Source organism: Neovison vison, chromosome 13 (genome assembly GCF_020171115.1).
Source record: "Neovison vison isolate M4711 chromosome 13, ASM_NN_V1, whole genome shotgun sequence".
Taxonomy (NCBI): domain Eukaryota; kingdom Metazoa; phylum Chordata; class Mammalia; order Carnivora; family Mustelidae; genus Neogale; species Neogale vison.
Genome location: NC_058103.1, coordinates 9151870 through 9170292, shown reverse-complemented (window position 1 = coordinate 9170292; position 18423 = coordinate 9151870). Strand labels below are relative to the sequence as shown.

At 49.5% G+C, this 18423-nt stretch overlaps 1 long non-coding RNA gene across 1 annotated transcript in view; it reads left to right on the top strand.

The window, feature by feature from the left end:
* Positions 1-17809, top strand: part of LOC122893190 — a 38809-nt gene extending 21000 nt beyond the window's left edge. The window contains exon 2 of the long non-coding RNA XR_006381595.1: positions 15344-17809. This is a non-coding gene — a long non-coding RNA (uncharacterized LOC122893190). The remainder of the gene's footprint in view (positions 1-15343) is intronic.
* Positions 17810-18423: the final 614 nt, after the last annotated feature.

Sequence of the window (18423 nt, the reverse complement as noted above, 5' to 3'; positions counted from 1 at the left end):
ACTCCAGTCTAATGGAAAGATGGGGACAGAGACTCACGAGGGGAAGGGGCCGGCTGGGAGTCCCACAGCTGAGTGCTCTTTCCATGCCCCCCTGCAGGGACAGACCCTTGTTCTTCTCCTTTTCTCTAACTTCCTTTTTGACTAGTTTCGGATTTCCTGTCCCCCTCTCTCCACTGCCGCGGCAGGGGGCAATGCTGGAGTTCCTTCTGAGTCCTGTGGTTGTCAGGGGGCATGCATGCAGACCCTTCCTGAGACGGATGCTTCTCCCCCTCCCAGTGGCCTTTCCAAGGGCTCTCCACAGCTCCCAGTAAAGACGTGGGCTTGTCCCTTGCAGGCAGGAGAGCCTCCAGAGCCTGGGGGGCTGTTAGGGGGGAGGCTGTTGTACTCATTGGCTGGCTCTGGGGCAGTGTTCCCCAAGAGGGACTCCTGAGTCTGGAGGTGAGGGGGGCTGCATACAGAATTCAAGCAGACGGGTGCCAAACAGAAACATGTGGAATAAACATTCACGTCAATTCTCTAGCTCACTTACCCTCATCTTCTGCTCCTGAAAACTTTCTCCTTTGAACATTCCAACTTTCAGGGAGGAAACATATAACCACTTAAGAGCATTTAGAGCATCCTGGGCTTTGGGAAGCCCCTCAGACCCCCAGGATCTGAGACGGACACATTCACCGGGAGCCGTTATTTTTCTTTCATTTTTTCTCCTGTGCTCAGCTAACCTATATGAAATCTTCCTGTAATGCACCTGCTCAGGGCTGGGGATGTGGAGGAGGCTGACGGGTTAAGACCTAGTTGCTGCTCTTGGCTGAGTCTTCGTCCCCATGTCTTCGTCCCCGCAGTAGTAGGAGTTGGTGTTTCTGGGGTTCTGTGAGGGGGCAGGGTGGGGCCCACGTGGTCAGGAGCCCGGCAGCAGGGTTTGACACTAGAAGGCAGATGGGTTTCTTGTTCGGGGCAGGGCACACAGAGTTCCTACCTCGTCCACAGAGCTGTGCTGGGGAGTAAAGGAGCCGGCCAGGACAGCGGGCACAGGGACAAGGACACAGTAAGCGTGTGGGCAGTTACCGCGTGTGACAAGGTGGCTAAGGACCCCAGGCAGTGAGTGATTCGGAGGGTGAGTGCTGCTGGATTGTACTGCTGGCATTAGCAGACAGTAGCAAAAGGGAGGGAAGCAGCTCGCCCTTAGAGGGAGTGAGACCACCAGGCCTGGGTCCCCGTTTTATGGACAGGCAAACAGAGGATCATGGAGGGAAAGCATGGCCTGTTTTTGTGTAATTAGACAAGAATGCAGACATAGGCTTTATACATGCTTTGTGATTCCCTTTCTTTCTTTCTTTTTGGCATTCTTTACCTGTCTTTAAAGAGCGTATTTTTCCCTTTTTATTTCAGTGATCACTTATTGATTCTCTCTTCTATTCTCTTAACATAACGTTTGAGATGGTGGGAGGTGATCCAAGAAATCACTCCAGAAGGCTTGTGCTTAGCGGACAAATAAGCACGCGCTGTTGTCTGGTTGGGCTGAGAACCTGCCTGCTGCCGGCGTGGACCAGAGCCTGCTTTGCGGGAGGTGGGGATCCAAGCAGCCCCCTGAGGTGCCCCGGCCGAAATCTGGGCAGTCTCGTGACGGGACTGTTCCAGGACGGGCTGCGTGTTCCGCGAGGGGTCACATGGGAAGAGCGGGGCCAGGGGTTCTGCTCATGCATGCAGACCTCCTTCCTCAAGCATTCTCTGAGCGTCTTCTGGGTACCCGGCCGCTGGGGGATGGCAGCAGAGACCAGGGAAGAGCCAGTGTGGTTGGATGGAGTCAGAAAAGGTGAATTAGGCAAGTGTAGAATGTAGGAGTTAATCTGATAGATTTGAGTTGAGGCCCCCAGCTCCTGGCTGTGTCATTGTGAACAAATCACTTGCCCTCAGGGAACCACAGCTTCCTCTTCTGGAAAATGGGCAGTTTCGCACTCCCTCAAAAACAGCTTACTGTCTCTGCAACATGGCACTGGGTCTCCTGCGGAGGACAAGATTGCTATCACATGACCTATCTTCAAATGGAGGAGGAATGGTGAAAAAATAATATAGTTTGAGTTGTGACCAGCACTTTGATGAAAGTAAGGTAGGGCATGTGGATGGAGTGAGAAGAGGGGAAAGAAAGGAGAAATATGCTCCTTTATCAATAGAGCGACCAGCAGAGCTTTCTGATGTATGATGTCTGAGCAAAGCCTGATATGTCAGGAAAGAGCACGTCAGCACAAAAGCTGGAGCAACGTGTATTCTGATAGTGGATATAGCAAGTGCAAAGGCCCTGGGGTGGTATTTTCCAAAAAGATAGAGGGTACCAGTCTAGTTGGTACGGGAGGGACTGAGAAAGGAAATAGGAACGTGGATAGGTAGGTGGCAGCTGAATCATGTATATTTTTTCAGACGACACCTTACAGCAAAATCCATTTAAAACGATATTCCTCCCTGTTCGTTTTGGGCAAGCATTGGCTCGAAATTGTAACCCTGATTTTTCTCTGGACATCAGTAGCAGTTTCTTTAAAAATGCTGTCATTAGGATGGATGCAGTTTCCAGCCTAGACACAAATAGACTTGGAGAGACCCGTATACAGAGATGAGATTTTGGGGTCTCAGGAGATGGGAAAACCCACCCAGCCGTCCAGTTGTGTTGAAAAAAATCATCTTAAAATGCAGATGCTCCTGAGCCAGTGAAATGTTGATGGGTACAGCTCTCCAAAGAAAAATGTTCATGAAATACAGACTGTTGGTCCCCAGTTAGCTGACCAAGCCGTTTGTTCAGTAAGACACGGGGGCCGAGAAATCTCAATTACAGAAGCTGTTCCGAAACCCTGGGATCTCCCCACGAGTGTTTAGAAATGGGGATGCCATGCATACCGGGAAATCATGGGCCAGACTTCTTGGAAGGACTTTCTGGCCACATCCCTTCCATATTCTAGTTGGACCTTCACCATGGAGCTTGCGGAGAAGGAATAAAAACCAATGCCATCATGTTGCTAAGGAGAGATCCACCTTCCTTCACCCTTGTTCAGCTTCTGGTTCTGTTCTGAGCAAAGTCTTCAAGTTGGATGTCCTTAAAAAGGATGATCCTTTCCCTTATGGGACTTTGCAAATTAAAAAGGAGGCGGGGAAGCATACATTTTCTTAGTAAATATGCTTCCTTTGCAACTTGGAGCCATAAAGAGTGCAGGTGGAGAGAGAGGGAGAAACGTGCCGCAGGAACTATGAATGTCTCATGGGGTCCATACCTCAATTATCAGGTACGTGTTACCATCCCACTTTGTAGACAAGGAAATGGGCTTAGAGATGAAAGAAGAGAACGCTGTGGTCGCTTGCCAGAAAGCCATACACCAGTGTCCCTGGGGGCGTGGGCCTGGTCCAGATGTGCGGGTTCATTCCAGCTCTCTTGCACCTGCCAGCTGTGGGGCCTGCCAGGGGACGTCCCTCCGTCCGCCTTGCTGGCCCCACTTTGCTCGTTTATAAATGTGACGACAGCACCATCCCCTCTTCATCTGCTGTGCAGATTCAAATGGCCTGTGCGTATGAAGTGCTCAGAGCACTGCCTGCTCCCGGGAAAGTGTCCGGGAGCCCAGAGGGTCCTCAGACCGCCTCCTCTGTGGCCCAGATCGCTCGCGGGCAGGAAGAGAGGGTTGATGGCACAGCCACACCGGGTCTTCCATGTGAGGGGCGATGAGACCGAAAATCCAGAGACCTTGCTTGTTTCTTGGGATCTGTGACTACTGGGAACACAGGTGCATGACCCCCTTCCCATGCACACATGCAGTGACACACAGGGACGTAATCACGGGCACAGCCAGCTCCATCCACAGCCCGGGGCTCACACAGGGCTCATGCTATTCCTCAGGGAGTCATGACCCCCATTCTACAAATGAGAATGTTCCTGATCTTCATTGTTCCCCCAAAAGGGTCTGTCTGTTTGTTTATCTATCAGATTCTGCTGGAAGCGCTTGCTTCTGCTTGAAGAAGAAAAGTGTTTCCTTCAGCATCTCCCACAAAGGAGCTCTTTCCGTCACAGTCCTGTTACCTCTTGTTAACAAGCCTAACTAAAACTCCATGGTGCGGGGGGGATTTATGAAGGTCACATGAACATTGCAATGCTTCTAAATCAGGTCTTAGAAGATCTCAGACACTCCGAAAATTGTCACTCCCTCTGTCCTTCCCGTCCCAGGCCCTGCCCCCTCGTTCCACCCCCCATCACTCACCTCTGCTAGGGAGCCAGTCTGTTCTGCATCTGGTTGACTCTTGCTGGACACAAAGTGGGTTATATATTTTGTCACCCTTTCATGAATGTAGCGTACTATAAATACTCTTCACTCTTTGCTTTTTGAATGGAATGGTGTGTCCTGAAATTTTCTCCAAATCTGTTCATATCATGCCTGCCTTCTTTACAGCCGCAGAGTGCTCCATTGTGTGGGACCAGAATTGATTCGGCTGCTCCCCTATGTCTAGGCACTGATGCTGCTTCCCGTGTTGTGGTGTTCACAGATGATGCTTCAGTGAATAAGCTTGCATGTGCATTGTTGTAGAGCTGGGGGTTGTGTTCATGGTAGAGTACAAGGAGTGGGGTTGCTATGTTGGTGGACCAACGCATATGTAGTTTTGTGAGGTGCTGTCCAGTTGCCTTCCAGTTAAGTTTTTTGCTCAGCTGTTGGAAAATATTTGCCTCTTGTTGAAAGTCAACAATTTGTATCCATCCTGAGTCAATTACAGGTGAGGACTAGGGGTGGGGGGGGGCAGGGATCATGTATTTCAGTGACACAGTTCCCTAGGTCCCAAAAAGACCAAAATCTGGCTCTCCAGAGTCCCAGGCTCCTTTTCTCCTTCCTGCTGGTCCTGGGAATTGGGGGCGGAGTCTACTGGCAAGTGGAGTCCATGGCCAAGTGGGGGTATAGCAGATGGGTGTGACATTGCTGGTGAGGCTGGAGAACCAGACCACAGGCCAGAGCCTTATTTTCACTGGTTGGTTTCAGCAGCCTTACCACAGAGCTACCTTGGGGAAGACTAGGCTAATATAAGTCAGTTTTCCAGAAACTAAAAAATGTGTTCTCATCTGAGCAGGGGAAATACTGATTCATTTACTCTTAAGTGTTAGCATAGGGAGCTGTTTTCTTCACTTTGTATCAGTGTTTAAACTTTTTTTTACTCCACATGCAGTAAACTAAGCCTCCTTTCCATCAGACTTCAAGGTGAAGGAGAAAGAAGCAAGTCTGGCGAGGGTCCTTGTACCTTACCAGGTGGGTCCCCCCTCTCCTTGGTCACATGGACAAATGGAATCCAAGGAGGTTTCCTGAGGCTCTTTCACACATAAGAGCAGAGCGGGAAGGCAGAGCCCACTCCGTCCAGGGCTCTGAGTGGGACACTGGTGCTCCAGAGAAGGAAGAGGCCAGGAGCTGCTGGTGTGGGAGCGGTCCTTCTGACCTGGCCTCAGAGCTGATGGCCCACCATGCATCCCCGCCCGCACACTCACCAGCCCAGCCTCCCGGCCCTGGCTGACCCCTGCTTGGCGTGTCGGGAAAGAGGGCATACTCATTCGACACTGGTTCCCCTCACTTCTTGTTCCTTTCTAGTGAGGTCCAACTGGGTGGGCTGGAGTGTTCCTGCCATGCACTCTACTGCCTCCCACAACTTTCCCTCCCTTGACCTAGAAGCTGGGTTCCGCAGGCTCACTTGAGGCCCCTCTTTTCATTCATTCACTTACTACACTGAACACCACTGGTATTCCAGGCACAGGGGCAGGGGGACGTGGAGATGACTCAGACCCAGGCCTGCCCCTCCTGAGGAGATCACAGTTCTGTGGCGAAGGCTCTAGATAAAGAGTTACAGAATCGGGCAGGAGGTGCTCAGATTCAGCCTGGGGCAGGCCTCCCAACATCAAGGAGGCGGGGTCCCTGGAGACACTGCCAACAGAGCTGAGCCTGGAAAGATGAGCAGCAGTTGTCCAGCCAAGAAGAGAGTGTGAGCAGAGGTCCTGTGGCAGAAGCTCAGTGGAGGTGGGGGCTGGTAGGGTGGTAGGACAGGGTGTGGGGAGCACTTAAGGGCGGGCAGGAGATGGGTCATGTCGGGTAGCAGAATCGACTGCTGAATTCAACCCTGACTCCGTTTTTGATGAATTCTTTATTTCATTCACTCCTCTGTCCCTGCTGCCTGCAACACTGCCTGGTGTCTTATGGGTGTTCAGTCATTATTTTGAGTCTCGATTCCTTATTTCTCAAACAGGAAGATCACTTATTTTTGTCTGTGTCCCAATATTCTCTAATAGCACCTAAAGTATATAGTAGGTGCTGGGTAAACACCTGGCGAGTGGCTGACTGACGGAATGGTCCGGGGCTTGGCCCACTGTGTGCTTAGTCATTAGCGGCCATGGGCACTAGAGTCACCTGTGGCTGGAGAAGCAGCCACAGGCCACAGTGTGATGGAGATCAGCCTCATGTGCCCGTGTAGATCCAGCAACCTCTTGGCAAATCATGGCTTCTTAACAAGCACTCTACTTGTTAAGAAGAAGAATCATGAACTTCTGCTGAGCAAATTAAATGCTTTACCCATATCCTTTGTCTTTAGTGACTCATTGGGACTTGTGGGAGTAAATCCCGGTCCCCGGGGCTGTCCTGGCTGATGACCCCTTCATAGCCTTCAGGGGCAGCCAGGCCTTGTGGCCACCCAGGATGGGCATGGGGACATGTGGAGGAGTTTGTCCTCTCAAGATGAGCCCAGAGCCTGCCCAGGACCTCCCCCCGGGACAGGACACCTGTTCCTTGGAGGGAAGCTTGCAGTGGATTTCCCGAGGCCCTGGAAGGCGAGGTGCTCCTCCCTGTGGAATGGTGGTTAGAGCTAGAGGTCCCCGAGCACCATGTTCCGTCAGGGAGAGGAGGTCACCAGCTCGCTCTTGTGCAGCCTGACGGAGTTCTTAGGAGCTAGATGGGTTTTTTAAATTCAGGACGAGGTATCTCGGGCATACTAAAGAGACTACGTATGTACAGGTACCATTGAAGAAATAAGTATGAGGTGGGCATCACGGATGCATCACGCCTACTGAATAAATTCCAAAGTCTTCTGTGTGGTTTGCAAGAGCCCCCTTCCGGCCTCCTCTTCCACCTGCAGCCTCCGCTCTGCCCACGCTCTCTGGGATCCTTCATCAACCCAGCTCGCTGCCTCCCTCCACACTTCTCCTTTCCCTTTGCACTTGCTCGCCTCCTGACTGCGCGCCCCTCCCCTGCCACCATCGCAGAGCGAGTCCCCCTAGACTTCCACATCTCAGCCACAACGCCGCCCATCTTCCAGGGACAGTGCAGGACTCCTGCATCCTCTGAGGCCCCCAGTGGCCAGAGTGATGGGCCCGAGGGGTCCTGGAGGGCCAAAGACATAGCATGGAGCTTGGGTCAGCACAAGGGCTCTGGGGATATTTGATGGACGCCCGGGTCTTGGGGTCCCGAGGGGTGCTGTGTTTTAGGTGACCACTGAGGTCTCTTCTCTGGGAAGATGTTCTTGCTGCATCCACTCGACTGGTCACCCAGGGTTTCTGAATTTCTAGGCAGGAGCTCATCCTCAGAAAGAGGATCAGAGTGATCCTTCTTATCCCAAATGTGGATGTGCCCTTGAGACGGAGAAACACTTGGAGTTGCAGCTCAGCCTGACCCGCTCCTGAAAAAGAACACAGTCGGCGAGCCATGGGAGGAATTTGGACGGCGTGATCCCTTCCCTTGACTTGCCTGTGTGGTAATTTTCAGCACAGATGTAGTCCCCAGACTGGCATTATTTTTTGTCTAAGATTTATATTAGAGAGAGGGCATGAGTGGGAAGGCAGAGGAAGAGAGAATGTCAAGCCAACTCTCCTCTGAGTGAAGAACCCAACGCAGGACTTCACGACCTGAGCCAAAATCGAGTCAGATGCTTCACCCACTGAGTGCCCCCCGCACCCCCACAGAGTGGCATCATTTGGAAAAAGAAGAATTCTACTAGAATTCAGTGAAACCAAAGTCGACTCCTTTCTGCCTGAAGGTCTCTGCTCAGTCACGGAAAGGCTGTTGGAACCTTGTCCATGGCCACGGCCCCTCTCTGGCTGGAATTCAGCGGGAGGTGACTGGCTAGCGCGCTGACGTCGGGATGTGTTTTTGCTTGGGTCCTAGTCATTCCCATGGTTCTGGGGGTCCAGGCTGCTGCAAGGCTAAGCCATTTTAAAGTGGAACTGTCGGCAGGTGGAGTAAGCTGTCCCGACCGGACAAAGTCCCAGAGCCACGGGAGGTGTCCGGGAACCATGTAGTGGAGTGCTAAGTCCGGGAGGGATCTCAAAGGTCAAGTGAGGAAGCAAACAAGTTACAACCGGATGTGTCTTCTGTGCGAGTGGAAATTCCTTGGTTGTAAGCGGCAGGTTTCATAGGAACCGGGTTCTGACTGCCTTCAGGGAAACCACGCTCTTTTTTGCCGTAGAAGGTTGTAGAAGGTCATTCATGGGATAGAAGGAACGAAGAACAGAATCTGAAAAAGGACAAGAGTCAGGTTGCCCAGGTGGCAGCAGCTCACAGAGGCTCATTCTGGAGCTGCTACCACGATGACCCAGCATTTACAGCCCCTCCAGCACCCCCCGAGGCGCCTTCCCCTAGGTGGGGCTCCCTGAGCGTCTGATGGCCTCACCTGGGTAGAGGTGTTGTTTCTAACAGAAGGGCATGGACTCCCGACGGCCCTGATGGCCAGCAACTGCAGCACCTGCTGGCCCTGACTGGCTGCAGCTACTGTCCAGGCTCCCCTCCACTGCCCTGCAGCCCTGACTCCCAACCCACACCCAGCCCTGTGTCCTCATGTAGTTTCTCTTCCAAGGCGCTGCGTCCCAACGGGGAAAACTTTGCCTGCCCTTCAGCTGTGTTATCCAGAAGCAGCCCAGCAGAGGACTGGTTTGCTGGAAACCATGCTTGAAACTGAGCTGTCCATCCCTTTGGCGATGCTGGGGGGCGCTCTCTCTCTGCAGTGAGGGCGCCCCCTTCATGGTTACAGAGCACATTGCTGCGTGGGGCACAGAGCATGGCACTCAGTGCCCCGTCTTTAGGCTCCTGTTGTTATTAAGTCTTAATCTGTCTTCATCAGTATTGTTTTACTATGAATCAGTTACTCCATTGTCATGCTCCTGATTTCATTAATTGATTTATTAGTTGTTAGATAACAGAAGCATCTTTTAAAGATATAAAGTATGCAGAACCAACTCCCGTGTAGCTACTGTCCTGCTTAAGAACTATTGCCAGTAGTTCTGGCGTTCTCTGAGCACCCCTTCCTGACCTGTCCACTGCCCCTCTCCACTCCCTAGGACGGGCTGCCCTGCCTTTGTGTTTATGATTGTCTCTCTTTTCCTAGTGATTTTATCACATTTGTATCTCTGGACAACATATTGTTAGATTTTCCATGTTTCTGAACTTCCTATAAAGGGAAACAAACACCCTCTGTGTGGTCTTTCTCATGCAGTGTTACATTAAGGATCCACGCATGCATTTGAGATTTCTGCACTTTTTTATGTTATTTTTTGATAGGTATTAAGTTTAATGTCATTGACTTTATTAACATTTTCCCTTACAGCGTGAGCCTTTTTGTCTTATTGAGATAACCTCTACCACAGCATCCTAAAGATAGTCACTTACATTGTCTTCTAAAAATTCTTCCGTTTTCCTTTTCACAGTTGTCTGTAATCCAGCAGGAATGGAAGAACTACTAGTTCGAGCTTCCATTTCCCCCCCTTCTGGATACTTAGTTATTCCAGCACTGTTTATCCAAAGGCCCATTTCCTCCCACTGACTAGTACTGTCCATGCACATGAAGCTCTGTTTCTGTTCTTTAGCCTGTTTGTCTAAGATGTCATTACTAAGGCGGCATCATAATTCTTGTGGCCTCTGGAGGCACATCCCCCTCACCTTAGTCTTCTTTAGTCCCTTTGTACTTTGATACACATTTTAGAATAAGCCCAGCAAATAGCAGGAAAAACCTTGAAGAAGCTGACTGGAACTGCAGCAAATCTGTAGATCAATCACACTGGGAAGAACTTGTGGTTTCAGAATATGGACTTTGATACTCCATGAAGATGGTATAGCTCCCCACCCCCTCTTTTTTTTTAAGATTTTGTTTTTTTAAGTGATGTCTACGCCCAGCACGGGGCTCGAACTCACACCTCTGAGATCAAGAGTTGCAGCCTCCACCGACTGAGCCGGCCAGGCGCCACAGTCTCCCTTTTTCTGTTGATCTAATTTGATGTCCGTTAGTAAAGTTTCTGATATTCTTTATAAAGATTTTACACATTTTTTATTATATTTATTTCTAGATACTTTGTCTTTCAGATACTACCATAAATGCTAACCTTTTGAAATAGACTTTTGGCGGTCCCCTGGGTGGCTCAGTCGGTTGAACATCTAACACTTTATTTCAGCTCAGGTCATGATCTCAGGGTAGCGAGATCAAGACCCACCTCAGGTTCCATGCTGAACAGGGAGTCTGCTTGAGATTCTCCCCCTCTCCTTCTGACCCTCTCCGTGTGTGTGTGTGTGTGTGTGTGCACGCGTGTACATGCACTCTGTCTCTCCCTTCTTTCTGTCTCTCTAGAACATAAAGAAATAAACAAATCTTTAAAAAAATAAAATAAAATAGACTTTTGAAATATCTTTACATTTTCATAAATAATTTTAAATAAATTTTCAATAAAATACAACCTGCAAACCACAAAATTCACTTGTTTAAAGTATATGACTCAGTGGTCTTAGTATTTGCAGAGTTATGGAACCATCACTGCAAATCTGTTTTGGAATATTTTTATCACCCCCAGAAGAAATGCCCTCCCCATCAGCAGTCACTCCCCATTTCCCTTGCACCCGGTCCCTGCAGGAAGGGTCCAGTGACTGAGGGAGGGAGGGAGGGAAGGGAGGGAGCGTATACTGGAGTAGCAAGCTTCATGTCCCACATCGCCCAGCCCCAGCCTTTGCTTTCTGTCTTATTTCAGTTTTGTTTCCCCTCCCACCTCGAACACTCCTATGGCTTCCAAGCTCATCTCTCATTCTCTGTCCTCACACTCTGCCCAGACAACCTTTTCCAAGGAAAAGAATGTTCCAACCACTTCTCTCCTGGGAAGCCCTCCATAGCTCCCTTGGCAATCCAGCTACGCGGCTGACATGGTTCCTCCGGGGAACTGGAGGCTGATGAGTCAAGTGCTGTAGAAACAGGCTTTGGGGTGTAACTTCCTTGGGGTGGAGAGAGCCTCTCCCGAGCCCTTGGTCTGCTGCAGTCCTCAGAAAGTAAACACAGTCGACCTGATTATTCCCCGCACTTCCTCCTGAGTCAGAGCTGTCTCGGGTTAAGTCAGGGAAGAGGCTAAATTAAGCCTTGAAACCAAGCTGCCTTGGTGACAGGCACTTTGTTTTGCTTGAGTGACTGTGATGATGGGTCTTTGGTTTTAAGGACAGCACTAATTGCGTCCCTTTAGACCAACCGTGGCGAACATTCCCTGCCCTGCAGAGACAGGGAGATGCCGGGTCCCCCCGAAGTACCCGCTCATTCATTCCACATGCTTCTCCCAGCCCCTGTCCCGTGCCGGGCCCCGAGCTGGGCGGCCCATGTCAGCAGCTTGCCCTCTCGGGGCTCGACATCTAGCTAAAGAGACTACAAGAAACGAGATCCACGAGATCACTGGTACTTGGTTAGAGGTCTGTCCAGAGCAGAGAAAGCTGTGGATCTGGAAGTACCTGTACTTTCTCGTGCCTTCCCACCAGAGGAAAAGAGGCGATCTTTCTAGCACTCTCAAACAAGCCAGCCGATCCAACCCCTTTGAGAAACTGTTTAACGCTGTCCAGTAAATGTACACGTGCACCCACTGTGGCTCAGCGATTCCCCTCCTGGGTGTAGGTAGCCAATAGGAAATTGCATGCTAGAAGCTTTATGTCCAAAGAATAAATTGTAGACAAAGATTGAGCTCTGGTTAATATATGCATGCCGTAGTACATAAGGGGCGTGTAATAATATTTGCAATTTACTTGGAAATACACCCAAGAAAGGAGATGGATGCAAAGACACACGGATAGAGAGTCGATAAAGCAAGTAGAGTAGCATGTTAATGGTGGAATATGGTGCTCCCTGTAAATTTTCTTTGTATGTTGAAAAATTTTATATAAAACATAGGGAAAAATGCAAACGTAGATTTGCCAGCAGACACATGCAAGAATGTTCAGAGCAGCATAATGGCTCAAACTGGAAGCAATCCAAGTGTCCACCAGCAATAGGTAGAGATCTAAATTGCGGGTCTCTTTGTATCATGGGATACTGTTCTCAGTAAGATTGAATGAGCCACAGATCCACAACACAGATCCATTCAAGCAGGTGAATTTCACCCATGGAACACTGAAGGGGGGGAATGAAACTCAAAAGATAACACGCTGTATGATTCTATTTGTATAAAATTCACAAACACTCAAAATGAACCTCGGGTGTAGAAGTCAGGATAATGGTTTGGGGGGCAAAGTGTGGGAAGAAAGGAGAAAGGATAGTAAGTGCAGTCGGGTGCCATGGGGGCCTCCTGGGGTACTGGAAGTTTCTGTTTCTTTTTTTTTTTTCAATTTATTTATTTTCAGAAAAACATTATTCATTATTTTTTCACCACACCCAGTGCTCCATGCAAGCCGTGCCCTCTATAATACCCACCACCTGGTACCCCAACCTCCCACACCCCCGCCACTTCAAACCCCTCAGATTGTTTTTCAGAGTCCATAGTCTCTCATGGTTCACCTCCCCTTCCAATTTACCCAAATTAGAGAGGAGTAGGAAGTTTCTGTTTCTTGATCTCGATGCTGGCTAAAGAGATGTGAATATTGATCAAGCTGTGCATTTAAGGTCTGTGCACTTTTCTCTGTGTGTACTATGCATCATTAAAAACTATACTAGGAGAAAGGAAACCAAGTAGAGCCACCTGGAAGCTTTGCTTAGCTGAGCTGCAGGGTTAGGATCCCACTCTGAGCCTGTCTAGCATACTGAAGCTGTGAATGAAATGAAACTTTGCTTTAAGACATTCTTTCATTCCTTTCTGCTTATATTCATGCTGCATTAATTCCCCGGCTTCCACTGATTGTCTCTCCTTTACGCAGACATCTGCCTGCATATGCTGTGTTCCAAATCTAGACTTGATCCTCACATCCTGACCTAGCCCTTTCCGGGGTTCAATGCCCAGAGGAAGGGGCGTGCAGACAGTTCAGTTTGCAGCCATACCCCCCACTTTCCTGGATTTCTGTTTGTGATCTTTCCTGGATATTGGCTCCCAGATATCTTTTTTTTTTTTTAAGGATTTTATTTTATTTATTTGACAGAGAGATCACAAGCAGGCAAAGAGAGAGAGAGGAGGAAGCAGGCTCCCTGCGGAGCAGAGAGCCCGATGCGGGACTCGATCCCAGGACCCTGAGATCATGACCTGAGCCAAAGGCAGCGGCTTAACCCACTGAGCCACCCAGGCGCCCTTGGCTCCCAGATATCTTGACCCCTCTATTGGTCAGTTCTCCAGAGAAAGCAGAAACAGTAAGGAAGATGATAGACTGATGATAGATAGGTACAGATAAAAAGAGATTTCTTCCAAGGAATGGGCTCATGTCATTGTGGAGGCCGGCCGGTCTCAAGACCTGCAGGGTGAGTCAGCAACCCAGAGACTCAGGAGAGCCGATGGGTTTAGTTTCAATACGAAGACAAGCAAGACCAAGACCCAGGAAGAGCCAGAGTGATTCAATCTGAATTCAAAGGCAGGGAAAAGCTGACGTCCCAGCTCAGAGGCAGTCAGGCAAGAGAAATTCCTCCTACTCGGCCCTTTTGTTGTATTTAGGTCTTCAACTGATTAGATGAGGCCCACCCACTTTAGGAAGAGCCACCTGCTTTATTCAGTCTACTGATTGAAATGTTAATCTCATCCAGAAACACCCTCACAGAGACACCTAGGATAGTGTTTGACAAATGCCAGGGGGCCCTGTGACCCAGTCAAGATAACACACAAAATGAACCATCACAACTGCAGAGCATGAAACACTTTCTGGCTCTGAGAAAGGAAGGGTAGAAGCCTCCAGCTGCCCACCCATTCCCCTCGATGAACATGTTTATTATCTTAGAGAAAGAAAAAAAAAAGGTTGTTAGTGACTGCAAAATGTGTCATGCAAACAAGCCTGAAACCTACGAATATGGTTCAAAAGATAATGATAATAATGAACACCTGAGACCTCCCCAACCATCGTAACAGATGGAAATGGCCAGTGCGTCGAAGGCTCTCAGTGCTTCCTCCAAATGGCCTCCCACTGTCCTTACCTGTGAGACACCTATCTCCTGAATTTGATCATTAATCATTCCCCTGTTTCTATAAAAACCAAATATATGTCTATAAACAGTACATTGTTCGGTTTTGCCCATTTTAAGCCTTTGTGCATCGACACTTGCTGTATAAAGTCGTCTGCATCGCACCTTCCGTTCTCCATTATGTGTTGGGGTTTTAGCCACGTCGTCACTTGTACCCTCAGCTCATTCATTTCACTGCTGCGTAATATTCCATTCTGTCTAGCCATGCCTCATGCCCGGACCACCACGTGTTCATCTGTTTTATACTTGGTGCGTGTTTGGGTAATTTCTGGTCCTCTGCTATCACAAAGCTTGTAGGCGTGTCCCATCCACATCCCCAGATACAGGAATTTCCCTAGGGTCTACACCTGGGGGAACCGGTGGCCTGCCTAGTTGTGCAATATGTCTCTTTGCTTTCTAGATAATCCCAAGGAACTTTCCAGAAGGGCTATATCAGTTTATACTCCTGCTAGAGGCTACGCAAGTTTCTTACGGGGGTCTTCTCATCCCCTCTGGTCCTAGGATATCACCTTCCCCAGGTCCCAGCCACCCTGCCCACACTGCCACCAGTGTTCCCATAATGTGTCTTGTATATCATGCCTTCTTTGTACAGATGCAGGGCAATGCATACCTGGGTGGGATCTCGTGCATGAATGCATGGAAAATTCCCGCCTGCCTGACTGCTATTCAGTGGCCTCTGTTTCTGCTTCAAGGAACAGGGAGAGAACAGGGTCAGAAGAGTAGGTGGCCCCTGGCAGCCCCCACCCCCGGGGTGATCTCTTCCTGCCAGTGTCAGGACAGTTAAGCCATCCTTGAAATTGACAGGCCGCGTGCTCTGCTCTTTCTCTGCGGCCCAGAGCCGTGTGTCCCAAGATTGGGTCCACAGGGGATTTTTCCGCTCCCAGGCACACTCTAGTGCCCAGGCATGGAATTGACCCCGTACGCCGGGTCTCCCTGCTAACTGATCGTCTCTTGTGCTGCCTCTTTCCCATTACAGGTTAGCCTGGGGCGGAAGATAAAGACATTTGCCACCAAGATGGTAATCACGAGTGGAAATGAGGAGGACAGAGAAGGCCAGGAGAGAGAGAATAAGGAAGAGAGTATCTTGGCGATGCTGGGGATTATCGGGACCATTCTGAACCTGATTGTTATCATATTTGTATACATCTACACCACTCTGTGAATGGCCCGGAGGGTGCTTGGAGCCCACGGGGGTGGCTGGAAGATGGGATCCCTGCGTGTCAACACAGCCATGATCAGACGCTGTGCAAACAAGCGGGCTTGACCTACACACGCTGCTGGAGCAAATGCACCTTCGAACTTTATAAAAGGGTCACACAAACCAAGCCTGCCGCCAGGAGCAGACACTAAAGCACAATGAATCCAACAAGACTCATTCACACAACAAGGAACTCAGCGTCTTTGGCCCAGGGCCCGGGAGACCCCTCGGAAGACCAGTCTTTGATGCCGTCGGTGAGCAGATGGGGGCAGAAATCCACGGTCCCAGATCTCTGATGGCTCTCACGCCTCGGGAAAGGGCAACAGGGCAGTGTGGCTCGGGGGTACATCACCCGGGACATGCGCTCGGCCTCCACTCCACGGACCGTTCAGAACAAAACCCTTTGACACACATCCCACCCATCAAAAGTGTCTAACTATTTGATACTGGGGAGATAACTTATTTTTCTTTTTTCATTGGCTTGACGTGTGTATCTGTTCATATCAAGGTTTATAAATATATATTTTTAATAAATGTGCTCTATTTTTTAGCATGAACCAAATATTTGGAGAGGCGCTCCTGGAGTCCTAGAGCCTTCTTTGGTTTTATCTGCTTTGCCCCGTAGACTCGCAGGTGTTCTGTGGTATTGCCATTCTTGTCCTGCTTTGAACATCTTCAGTCTTTTACCTTCTCTCTCTCTGTCTCCTTTTCTCCCTCTCTCTCTCTCTCTCCCCCACTTTTTGGTCTGGAGGGCATTTCCCATAATACCAGCCATGGTCCTGGTCAATGCATGTTTTAAGATTGTCCATTGAGGGGCTTTTTGTTGTTATAGGGGAGATCTAAAATGATCGTGGGCATGGGGTCCTTAGTTGCACCGTATCCTTATTGAGAATTTTGCATGAACAAGGGCTGAGTGATAGATCAGCTTCTGAGAGATGTAAAAAGGACGGTCATGGAAGGAGAGAGGGCAGCTGTATCCACAGATCATCTCTAGGATGGAACATTCAGCTTCTTCCTGGCAGCATTATTATTTCATGCTTGTGACCATTTGTCGATCAGATTTTTATCTTAATGGCCACATGCCGTGCAAGATGGGGGAGATCGAGGGGGTAGAGGCCAGTGTGAGTGCATAATCCCTTCCTTAGTGAACTGCCTGGGACCTTTATCAAAGTAGGTGGGATGTAAAGGGCATGTGGATTCAGTCCCCGCAGTGAGAGATCTGGGTGTTTCAGGCTGCAAAGATACCCCTGTGACAGGTGACCTTTTAAGGGCACAAGAAGGGGACAGAATGATCACCCCCAAAAGATTGCTGTGCTTCCTTAAAGCTCCTGGTTTACACCCCCACAAAGCCACTTCCTCCCCGGTAGGGTTGGGTGAATATATATGAATTTGCCCTGTTCTCCCAGCTCCCTGAGACGGGTCTTTGCCTGGCTGTGACAAAGAGGGTCACAGTTCCTTTTGCCAGTGCCAGACTTGTTCATGGACAAAAGAAGCAGCAACTTGCCTTGTTGGGTTCAAATGACGCGCGGAGGTCTCTACCGCCAGATCTCTCCCTCCCCTTGTTGTGGTATCTGGTCCTAGGATATCACCATTAGAGAGTCATTTCTTGTGCTCTTCTAAGGGACCAGGTTCTTTTATAAAGCAGATGCCCTTGAGCACCTGGCTCTGACATTATTCATCAGGTGTCTTCTCTTCCCTACTGGAAGCAAGTAGACATGCATTTAGGGCACACGGTGTGCCAGACACAGTGCCGGACACTTTATATTCTTTAGGTCATTGAATTCTCCCTGTAACCCTGTGAGATGGGGAGGTCTTTTCCCAGCATCATAGAAGAAAGGTGAGCTCAGAGAGATCATGTGGCTGAAACGTCTCCTCCCCGATCTGATCATTTCCTTAGCCCAGCCAGGACTGGGCTTCTGGAGAGAGAGGAAATGCTCAGGAGGGGAAGGCGCTGGAAAGAGCCCTTGGGGTCAGGTCACAGACCTGATAGCTTTGTTAAGGGCCAGCTCTGCACACCTCCCCCCCCCTCCTCCATAAAAATAAATAAGCCTTGGGAACTCCTTGGACACTGACAGAATATCATACAAATAAGGACGAGAAACCAGAGGAGGCTGGTTAGAAATAAAATGGGATGTTGGGCGCGGGGGAGTTGTCTGCCAGGTTCTTTGTGATTCTAGAAAGACTGTATGAAAATTCTGAACAGTGAACAGAGTAAACAATAAAGGTGCAATGGATTAAAAAAAATCGATGTCTTCTCTTCTTTAACATCAGGGTATTTTTAAACTTCTCTGTCATTCCTCCTTCTGTACTTTTATTATATTCAAAAAACACTAAAGAAAACCCAGAGTGTAACACTTTTCAACACAGACTGTTTGGGCCCTAGAAGCCACAGTGCTTTTTCAAGTATACTAGTTCAAAATTTATTGAGGGAAAAACTTCCTTTCCAACCCTCTGAGCCGCCTCCGGATGGTTCTTCTAGCCTGGAATCCACAGCCTGGAAAGAAAGCTGCCCGGTCAGTGCATGCTGGACGCAGGAGCGGCAGTCTCCTGGGTATCTGGCACGCATGGTCTGATCCCCACTCTCACTTAGCAGAACCCAAGAACACACGTGGCTCACACTCACAGCTCCCCCGAAAATCTGGAGGAGTCTTCTGAGAACAGTGAAGGGAGATGCTGCCTTCAGCCCTGGGTCCTCAGAGTCTTATTAAGTGTAGGGAGCCCAGCCTCGGGGAGCGTAGCAATAATCCCGACCACAGAGGGCCTGTGCCCTCCCCAGCACTTTGCACCCACTCTGCAGGGCCCTCCCAACCACCACCCCTTCCCCCGCGGCCGTGAGATGTGTCTGCTTATTCCAGTTT